This window comes from Nipponia nippon, unplaced genomic scaffold (assembly GCF_047370975.1).
Source record: "Nipponia nippon isolate SJK-2023a ecotype South Korea unplaced genomic scaffold, ASM4737097v1 scaffold_17, whole genome shotgun sequence".
Taxonomy (NCBI): domain Eukaryota; kingdom Metazoa; phylum Chordata; class Aves; order Pelecaniformes; family Threskiornithidae; genus Nipponia; species Nipponia nippon.
In genome coordinates, this window is record NW_028262333.1 from 2,446,236 (window position 1) to 2,457,172 (window position 10,937).

The following is a 10,937-nucleotide window of genomic DNA, read 5'->3' on the forward strand; positions in this document are numbered from 1 at the left end:
CCCTGCCGGGCCCAGGGCAGCCCCCGGGGCAGGGCCGGGCCCCGCCGCCACCGCCAGAGCGGCTTAAACCCGGGGGAGGACGTGGAGGGGCCGGAGCGTGGCCAGAGCGGGGCAGCGGGGCTGGGGCAGGGGCTGGAGCACAAGGCTGGGGAGGAGCGGCGGGGGGAGCTGGGGGGGCTCAGCCTGGAGAAGAGGAGGCTGAGGGGAGCCCTCATCGCTCTCGGCAACTGCCTGAAAGGAGGCTGGAGCCGGGGGGGTCGGTCTCTTCTCCCCAGGAACAAGCGATGGGACGAGAGGGAACGGCCTCAAGCTGCGCCAGGGCAGGGTTGGGTTGGGTATTAGGAAATATTTTTTCACTGAGAGGGTTATCAAGCACTGGCCCAGGCTGCCCAGGGCAGGGGCTGAGTCCCCATCCCTGGGGGTGTTTAAAAGCTGGGGAGATGTGGTGCTTAGGGACGTGGGTTAGTGGGGAACTTGGCAGTGCTGGGTTAATGGTTGGACTTGATGATCTTAAAGCTCTTTTCCAACCTAAATGACTCTGTGGTAACACAAGCGAAGGGCTTCGTTATCCCTGCGCGTAGGCAGGGAGGGAATGGGGAGGAGAACCCACAGCCCGGGTTCCCGGGGGTGCAGCCGCCCAGGGACCCGCGTCCTGACGGAGATGAGGCGAGGGGACAGCAGAGGAACAACTGGCTCGGGCTCTTCGGACCCGCCGAGCCCCGGAGTGGGCACCCCACGACGGCGGCGTTTGGGGCAGCTGGCTGTGTGTCTGCAGGGAAACCCACTGCCATCCTTGCACGCAAAAATCTGCCCCTCTTCAAACCGTGTCTTCCTTGCAAAAATCCCTCAAGTAAGCACCAAAACCAGAGCGCTTACATCTCAAACCCCTTCTTTCTCCAAAAGGGTTTTTCTTTCTTACCTTACCCACAATAGGCAATGACAGAAGATGAACATGCTGATTTGCAAGTTGCTACCTTTGTATAGGAATTTTTTTCAAAATAAAGAACGTGAAAGACATCACGGGGAGATTAAAAGCTCCTTGAAGAAAGATAAGCTCAATAAGTTGTCAGGATCAATTTTGTAGGGTTCAGCATTAGTGAGGTTGCTTTTGTGCCATCTGTAGTTTTTCGTAATGTCAGTTAAAGCAGATACAGTGCCAAGCCAGCCTTGACTAGCTAACTAAAACACTTCTTTTCCTTGCCCCCTCTCTCTTTTTTTTTTTTTTTTTTAAACCGCTTCTCAGCAAGTTCTCATTCCCCCCTTCTTATTATCCTTTCCTTTAATCATCGTTCATCCCTAGAGGAGGGTGAAAATAGACAAGAAAATGAATCCTGAGCTGTTTGGTAATAGAGATCTCTAATGAAACCCATTGTGAGTTTTCTTTTTTCTATTTTCACGCTTTTTTGCTTTTTTCTCCCGTTCTTAAAGCACAACACAGGTGACGTTTGCTGCGTGATACTTACCCTCTGAAAAAGTATCGCGCTCCTGCCTTGCAGTAGAAACCCTGGGCTGAGGGGAACATTGCCTGTGTAAGAAGTCACTGAGCACGTTTGATTTTATTTGTAACGACTTTGAGGGGCTCCCCCAGAATGGCTTCCTACCACAGCCGTCCTGGATTATTCCAGGAGAAATCCCAGCTCCGGAGTACCCAAGCAGCGCACTCCTCGAGGCGTGCTGGAGAGAAACGCTGCAGAAGAGAGAGCATTCTGCTCTCGGGCATCTGCTTACCAGCTCATCGAGCAAACTCGTCTTTTCAGTTCGTTTTTGCTAGGAGCAGCCTTTCCTGGGGAAGGGGCTGAATTCAGCGTTGAAAGACTCCTGCTGCTCACAGGAGTGAGGGTTTAAAACTTGAATTTCAATCTGACATTAAAAAAAAAGTCTTTTACCTTCCTACTCTCAGCAGCCTATAAGAACCTCCCGATCTGTGTGTGTTTGGCAATTCAAGTATCTGTTTCAGAAGACAGAGCCCCTCTCCTGTCTCATCTCTGTGTCCGTGTGATCAGTTCAGGGACGAGCAGGAGGTCGGGCTCAGCCGAGCCCGTGCTGGTGGAGCGAAGCCCCTTCGGCAGCTACGCAGGTTTCAGACGCCAGCATCTCCTGCAGGGCACCCGGCCGTACTCGTTTGTCACTTCAGCTAATTTGTAAGCTTTTAAAACTTTCATGACTTAATAGTCATACCCAGATGTGGAACAAAAGTGAAATCCATTAAACCCCTGTTATTATTTAAATCAATTCAGCGGTGGGATTAGGCAGCCGATTGACATGATGCTGGGAGCCAGTTATGCGAAGTAGAGGGTGAATTTTCCTTCTGCTGTGCTCTGGCTAACCTGCCTCCAGCCAGCGCGAGAAGGATCAGCTCTCACCCAGGTCAGGACTTGCCTAAAGCCACCAGCAAGAGGACGAGGGTGCAGGTGTTTCTTGGAGATTCAGAAACAAGCACAGAGCTTGTTTAATTCGCCCTGGGTACCCACATGAAACAGCCGCTTAATTTTGTTTAATGCTTTTCAATCACTATTGACTGATGCTGGAATCAAAGCAATGCCCAGCGAAGGACAGCTTTTGCGTCTCCGTTACCACCCTGCGAGGCACCTGCTCCTCCCGGGAGACTCCGGTTGGAGAAAGTCCTATTAAAAATATAAATACTGAGTAGCACCTTGATCCAAATGATCTTCATCCAAACAGTAATTAGCTACTGGAAGACCAAGTCAGAGTTGAACAAAGTCCAGATCTTGCATTAAGAGATAAACACGCTTTAATCTACAACCTAGCGTGCACACTAGAGCTGGAGAAAGGCAGCTTAATTTACAAAATAATATTACGGTACGTGGATACAAATTGTACTCGCGTCACTCTCGGGATGACTTTTTGAGTCTTCATGCATGGGATTTATTAAACATGAAATCAGCTGAGGCATGTCAGCAGAAATAATGTCTAAAGGAGCTGTCAGGTTTCTAAATAACTGGTTATACTAATAAGCCGAGGTAACTTTAGCCTCAGTGTAACCTTCTCGGAAAAATCAAGGGTTCCTGGAAATCGAACAACAGCTCTGAACTCTCTTAAAGATCAGTGAAGCACACTGGTTAAATTGATATTATCTCGTTGGGCATTCCACAGGGAAAACCGCAGTAGTGAGTACAAAAGCACAGAGCAAAGAGTAGCAGCAGAAAAAGCTATTGCTTTGATGGTAAAAAAAAAACCCAAAGCATTTCCAAGGATCTCAAGCTCATTCTTGAATGATAAAGATCCACCAGCAGGGAGAAAAGATCAGTGCGAGAAATTATTTCTAGTCTCCAAACACTGACGACAAGTGGCCTAAATATTCAGTATTGGGTGTGGGCGCTTTTGGTTTTGACTGTAGATTATAGGCGTCTGCAGCTGGACCTTAGAGCCTGGGGGATTCAGTAGGACGGATCTCAAAAAGCACATCAGTGCCCCTGTGAACGTTGACTTTTGAATTATTTCCAACGGCAACCCGTGCACAAAGCAGGTCACCGGTGAAGTATGTGCAGAAGTCTGGACACTGGCAGGGAAAAGGAGAATGAAAAAAGCTCAAAGAGGAACAACATTTATGAAAGTCTGAATTTAAATGACTCGTTTGAGGCAGCTAATTCAGGCAGCAGCGGAGCCGGACACAAGGGGTAATGCAAGGAGGGTGTAAATGGGAAGGATTTGCTGGGCAGTGCTCCTGGTTCCCGGGATCTGGAGCTCATGCGCTGGCTGCGGGGTGCTCCCAAGGCAGGACCCGGCGCTGCTGCTCCCCTGGCATCTCCTCACCCTGGTACCTGGATGCTCGACTGTCGGAGCGCAGCCCCGGGGCCAGCGGGAGAGCCCACCTCCATCCCCGGGCCACAGCGGGGGAAGCCTGCAGAAAGGGTTTCTGCGCCGCGGGAGATCAGGCAGCAAGCGCTCAAAAAGCAGCCTCGTGTCTGCAGGGCTCTGCAGGCACAAGCTATAGGAGTGGTGGAAAGCATAATCTGGTTGTTTGTAAAGGGAAAGGAGCGGTGTTCCCCTCCCGTCCCCGCTGCTGCTCAGAGCCCGTTCAGGCTCTGTTCCTTCCCTCGCCGGTAATCCCTCTCTACATTTGCAGTGCAAACCCAGAGCAAGGCTGGTTTTTACCAAGCCTGTGGCCAGGGATCCGAGCAGAAGCTGTCATCTAAGCAGCCCCCAGCCTCCTGCCACGCAGGAGCCGTGGGTAATTTAAGCTCGGTGCGATGCTGCCAATAAGCGTGTTATTTAATCGGCAGAGCTTATGCAGTGACTTTTTATGGGGTTTTTCCAGTTCCACCCACTCACTCCCACGGGTCCAGAGAAAGCAAAGTTTTCCACAATGAACGCCAGGAGCGACCCTTCCTCTCGCAGCTCGACCCTCTCCGTCAAACCAGAGGCCGTTACTGGATCTTAAATCACCCTGGGAATCGCTCAAGCAGGGAAGCCTAAAATTTCCCCCCTTCTCTTTCTGAGATTTCCATCTGCCGCAGATACGGGGTAGGAGAGGGATTACTGCCCTGCCAGCACTTCCCTCCAGGTGGGTAGAGAGCCAAACTGCAGAGGATGGTGAGAATAAATTATAGCTGAGAGGAGAGGAGAGCTCTAAGGAAAGAAAAACGCATCCTCCGACTGCCTCATCCCTGCGGCACGGCAGAACAGTGCCAGGAAATCCACAGCAAACCAACAAGACCCCTTCTTTAAAACCTAATCTACACCAACAAATACAAAATATCTCAAAATTGCTCATCATTTCACCGACAAATGTAGACAGTCGATGTACTGCTGAACTCTATATTCTAATCCGTGTATATAAAAACCCTACAGAGCTGATTGCTGAGGACCTGCTATATGAAATAGCACAGAAACTAGTAAACACAAAAATACAGACTGGGCCATTGCTTCCCAATTTATGCTTTATTTCCATATGCATAATTTTTTAATACTCTATAGCTTGCATTTTTTCTTTCACTCCACACTGGATGGACATTTTAGGCCCTCAGAAAAATTGAAGTTGAATATATGAATCAAAAGAAAAGTCACGGAAAAAATGACAGCACTTTTAATGTTAAAGATGGCTTTGACATATTAATGAGTATCTCAGAAATGAAATAAAGCCAGTGATAGAGAATGATTCATTAGGATGAAATTAATCTGAGAAATAATTAATTCTGAGTGGATGGATAAAAAGAATACAAATGGATATATCAGCAGCAAAACGCTTCACAGATGAGTGCTACAGTGATTTCTAGCAACAGTGGATGAGACTGCAGATAATACAATTTTCTTAGCAGATGGCTTGGTAGGTGGCACTCTCCCCTCCTAAGCTGCTGTTACAGATTTACTCCCGAGCTGCGTGCCAGCATAAAATGGATCCTTCCCCATATTCCAGCCCCTGACTGACGGCTGGAGAAGAGCTGTTTAACTTCTACCAGCAGGTTTCTGTGGTTTTCTGGTGCAGGACGCGTGAGGATGAAGAGTCTGCTTGGTACCGACTGGAGCCCCATTGCCTCTAAAGCTTAGTGGAGCAAGTGAGCAATAGTTTGCACTACAGTTGATTGGTTTTAAGTCCGTATTATTGGGATTATTGGACCAGATGATCCTTGAAGTCCCTTCCAACCTGGTATTCTATGATTCTGTGATTATTGCACATCCAGTATGGTCAGGCTCCATGGCCCTTCCATCAGCAGGCTACAAATCCTTGATTTAAAGATAATTAAATGAATACTTACCAAAAAAATAGAAGCTGCTACTGCACAGAGCATCATTTGTTGCTCATAGTGAAGACCGACCCAGGCGTTTCATGCCTGCACCGCAGGGAGCTGCAGGAGCGGGCAGCTCTGCCAGGGACGCCCGGCCAGGGCTCTCTGCAAGGGGGGCAGCCCTACCGTCCCCACGCAGGAGCGCAGCCGGTCCAGCTACGGTAGACAGGGTCAACCAGCAGTCCAGCGATGGCCAGGCCACTCCAAATGTCCCAGTCCTGGAGCTTTGCTGTCTCCGGCAGCATTCTTCCCTCTGCAGCTCCCTGGACAACCCTGCTGCCGTTGCGATGTTGCAGCTGGACCAAGCCAGGGTCTCACCTTCAGGTTCTGGGATTAAATTGTTCTTGGAGGCAAGATGCTGGTTGTCAGAGTCCTTACCAAATCACACCGTCTGGGCTTGATGGCAGTCAGAAACATTCCGCCAAGTTAAATACAACACTAGAACGATATTCCAAACAAGAATCCACACCAAGGTCTAAACTGCGGGCTGCTTCACTCCTCCTGCCATAACTTTCATTCGAACTTTTGAAAAACCCAGTGATCTGACTGGATTACCCCAAACTACGATATAATCCCAAATCCACTTTCACCCTAGCTCATCCGGATCTGTTTTCCTGTTCCAGCCTCCGTGGCTCTCCCACCACCTCAGGCAGGACTGTTTCATCCCAGCAGCATAAGCGACGTCTCCCTCTTTGCAGCCTGCCTCGATGCCCTTGGCTTCTCCCTGCCCTGTGTGACGAAGAGCTGTTGCTGTGACAGTCTCTAACAGACGGTACTTTCCCAGGCTGGAACTGTTCCCTGAGTTTCATCACCCATTTGTCAAAATCTGTCTTAAGGTCAGGGGCCTGCCAAGTCAGCAAGTTCACCCTGCTCCCTTCCCGCAAAGCTCGACTGCCCAGGGCTGGGCTTAGGGCACATTTGGGCTCCGCTCCACCAACACAGGCATTCAGGGTGAGCTGGTCCCCTCCATTTAGGAGAAGCTCAAATTAGGGATGTCTTCTAGGTCCAAGTCACGTTTAGGGAAGGCTATTGGATCTGATCCTATCTACTTGCTGATTTTCTCCCGTGCTTTTCTCAGCGTTACTGTCTAAGAACTCCCCCCAGGTCTTTAGGAACGACAGGACGTACAGCTCGACCAGGATTCTTCCATTGCCTTCTTGCATTTTTCTACATCTTTTTAGGAATGTCACATGCCTTTCTAGGATTTTCCTAGTGATGTCTGGGAATGTCCCCTCCAGCTTTCTAGGAATTTCCACCCAGCTTTCAGGGAATTTCATATTGCTTTCTAGGAAACCTTCCCCTTGCTTTCCAAGCATTTCTTTCACCTTACTAGGAATTTACATTTGCTTTCTAAGGATTTCCCGCAACTTTCAGGAAATCCCTAATGCTCTTCTAGAAATTTTCCTGATGCTTTCTAGTAACTGTGCACTATTTATAGGATTTCCCTTCTGCTTTCCAGGAGTTCCCTTCTGCTCTTTAGAAATTTCCCACAGCTTTCTAGGAACTGTGCATTTCTTTCTAGGATTCCTCCATTGCTTTATAGCAATTCCTCCTTACTTTATAAGAAATTCCCTCCAGCGTTCTAGGAATTTGTAGCCAACTTTCTCGGAATTCACGTTTTGCTTTCCTGGAGTCCCCCCACAGCCTTCTAGGAATTCAATTCTGCTTTCTAAGAATTTCCCATAGTTTTCCAGGAGTTCCCTGTAGCTTTCTAGGAATTTCCCGTGGTCTTCTAGACATTTTCCATACATATTTTTAATCGCTATTTTCAAAAGACATTGGGAAGACTCAAGAGGTGATATCTGGTCCCTAGAGGATGATGCAAAAAAATTTGTCAGGCCTGGCTGAAGCAGTGGTGAGAGCCTGTGGCTCTTCCCTGTGCCCTGCGGGGTGGTGCTGCACCTCCCCTTGCCCCCACGCTACATCCATCGCTGCGTGTTGCCATCCCAGATCCGTCCGCCTTGTCGAGTGTCTCGTGGCAGACAGCGGCTGGCACAGATGCGTCAGGGCACAAACGAGATATTTATAAAATAGCCACATCACAGAGGAAATGGCTGCCTAATCCTCTTGAAAGGCTGGTTTATCCCTTTAAATGTAGCTTTATGTCCCTTCTAAATGCAGATTGGCTTTTCATGTTCATTCCCTTCCAGTCTTATCTGATATAACTATGCATGTTTTTATCCAGATAAATAGGAAAATTGGGTATGAACCAATTTAGCTTGGCACAGTATAGCAGGAGTATCCTAAAACTGGGTTCAAATATTGCAGATGGAGCCAAAACCTTTAACTGATTTTGTAAGTAATCCTCTATCAGCTTATCTAAGGGTTTCATTACAATTTATATTGCCAAAAAGTGTAGTGCTACTTCTCTGTTTGACCAAATTTCCCCAGATAATAATTTATTCATTATCAGCTGAAACTGGGAAAAGAGGGTGGTGGGTTTTGATATACTGACACGGACTCAGGGAAATCCCTAGCTCATTTACAGAAACAACCTTTGAGCTTATGGGCACCCCTCAGGCTGTACTGATGTCCCTTCCAGTCTGGGGTTTGGATTTTCTGCAGAAAATTAAGGTATAGTAAGTCAGTAGACCATAGGAAATGCTGTATAGACGTGGTTCACCTCGCCCAGTATGCTGCTCCTGATAGCAAAACCCAGCACAAAGCCCTCACCTCCCATCGAGTGAGCGCGAATGAATAGTTCCCAGAAATGGTGCTGGGTTCTTCTGGCAGAGCCCTGGTAACGGCCAGCTTGGTGCCAAGGCCAGGTCCCCACACCCCCTTCCAGAGCCAGCAGCTGAACACACACCAGTTCCTTGCCCTGCACCTTCAGAGCCCTCACCACGCATCATTTCCCACCTGCTCTACAACTGCTTTTTTCATGGAGCAGAAAAGCCTTGAAACATCCCACGCTTGCCTTGACTGCACTGGGTGTGAGCCAGGGTTGCGGAAAACCTGGTCCTGCAGTGCCACTTACTGGGCATTTATGTTAATAAAAGCAATGTGCAGCAGCTCTTCATTTTTCTCAGTTGATTCCCAGTGCCAGTTTGAAATGGTAAAAAAACATAGAAAGCATTAATGTCCAATGTAAATATTATGAATACGGGAAAGCCTGGGAAAGCAAATACAGAAAAGCTCATTTCTTAGATGAGGCAGTAATTGTAGAGGAACAGAAATCCTCCTTTTCTGATCAGCGTAGGGAAGAATTTGCCCTGTGATAGTCCAGGAATTCTTCCAGGTGGAAACATGCAGATGGTTCAATTCATCCCTAGTTCAACAAATGCAGAGGACTGAATGTACACCTGGGGGTTTGCAGGAGTCTCACTAATGTATTCCTCGGGCAATAAGGCAACTGAGAGGAATGCTTCAACAGGAGCTGAGGTAGGGCCGATTTGATTTAGCCAGTCGTAGCCTCTAGGCACGTGCTTTCCGTATGTACCGTTAGTACCTGCACCTTAATTCAAGCAGTAAGATGCTACGCTGTGCATGAACCTGGAAGAAAACACATGCTTGAGCGTACAAATTGGGCGCTGACCAAGCTACATGGATCAATCGCATAGGATGGTCTGTGAAGGAGTCTTTGTGGGGGACTAGGACTTTGGAAGATCAAATCGCATTATTTAGCTGCAGATCAATATGTTCAAAACCACCTTCTGGGGTCTGTCCCTCCCGACCCTGCAAGGCAGAGAGCTGGCGGGAGACCACGGCAGCCCCTCCGGCCACCCCCCGACCTCCCTGCTCGTGGAGGGCACCGACGGGACCCGTCCGCCAGGTCTCACCTCAGAATGGAAGCAGGATCGGGCCAAAACACACATCTGGATCTGGGAGCTGGCACATCCTCTCGGATTCTGCATTTTTTAATGCAGACAAAACCATTTTAGCCTGAAAATCAGTGCAGACAAGAAACACAGGTAGCCAGAGATTAGATATGCCTTGTGAATACCCATATTCACCCATTTGCCTTCCAGTTTTGTGGCTCATGAGCAATTGTTGTTGGTTGGTCAGAGCCATCCCAAGACTTTCCAGGATTCATGGCAAAAAATTAGATTTGTTTCCCAGCAATGGGAGAAACAACTAGTTTAGTGAAAGACAAGTTATACAGCTGTTCAAAACCCTCTGCACTGAATATAGAGCAAATTATTAACTCGAGGAGTGAATGCGTCCATAGCTGGCCATGTAGCGACTCCAAGAATGTAGGTATTAGTGTATTTTACATCACAGAGTCTGCAAGCAGAGTTTCTCTTGTGATGTGCAGAAAAGAGCACGTGTGGTTTTCAGGCAGATTTACGAGTTAGTATCTTTGGCGTATAAGAAAATTATTAGAGGCAGAAGACATCGGTCCTCAGAATGTAAACCATATACCACAGTACCAGTTACACCCACCGGCAACTGGTTTGTTTCTGTGCACAACATCCAGCTGTCTCCATTTTCTGAAAGGTGTTTTTCCTGCTTGGCCATTGCAATCTTTTCAGCAACAAGTGTTAGGGCCAGATACCATCAAAGATGTATTCGGTTCTGGATCTGCCGGGGTCATGCAGACGGGGGGCTGCTGACAAGATGAAAAAGAGCTAAAGGCGCTAGCAGGCAAGTACAGAAATTGTGAACAAACTTCGTTGTGCAAGAAAAATGCAGTGCGAGGGCATCAGTGCCAGTTTGAACTCTTTCATGAGGGAATCTCCCCTGTATATTTGCACCTGTAACTGTGATATATATATTTGTGAGACCGAAGTTGTGGAGCCACGGGGGAAACACATAGGTGGACGTCTGAGATTTGAGTCTCTGTTTTAGAAAGAAAGTTGAATCTTAACTTTTCACTGAAAATCATAGACTGAGTAGGCTCGCTAAAAGCTGAAAACGAGCTCCAGTCTACACAATTATATTTTTATGGAAAAAAAAAATCCAATTTTTCACAGAAGTTCAGTTTTAACAGCAAAGATTTCACCAGTAAGTATATGCCCGCAAATATTTGACACCTGGGGAGAGTTCTGGCTTTTTAATATAAAATTCCCATTTAGCATCCTGCAACGGGCAGTGCCAGGGAGGTCAGAGCTTGCCAGCCCCGCATTCAAGGTGTTTTAGAGCCGGATTGCTCTGCAGGCACAGCTCCCAGCCCTTCAGGGATGAGACCCGTGGACAGAGCAGCGTTGTTACAAAGGGAATTTTAACAGAATCGCTTAGAGGAGCCGGGCT

At 48.0% G+C, this 10,937-nt stretch overlaps 1 protein-coding gene across 2 annotated transcripts in view; it reads left to right on the plus strand.

Moving 5' to 3' along the window:
• The window catches only part of SFXN1 (sideroflexin 1), a 47,531-nt gene that overhangs the window by 7,044 nt on the left and 29,550 nt on the right, over positions 1 to 10,937 (plus strand). The gene's annotated exons all lie outside the window — the stretch shown is intronic.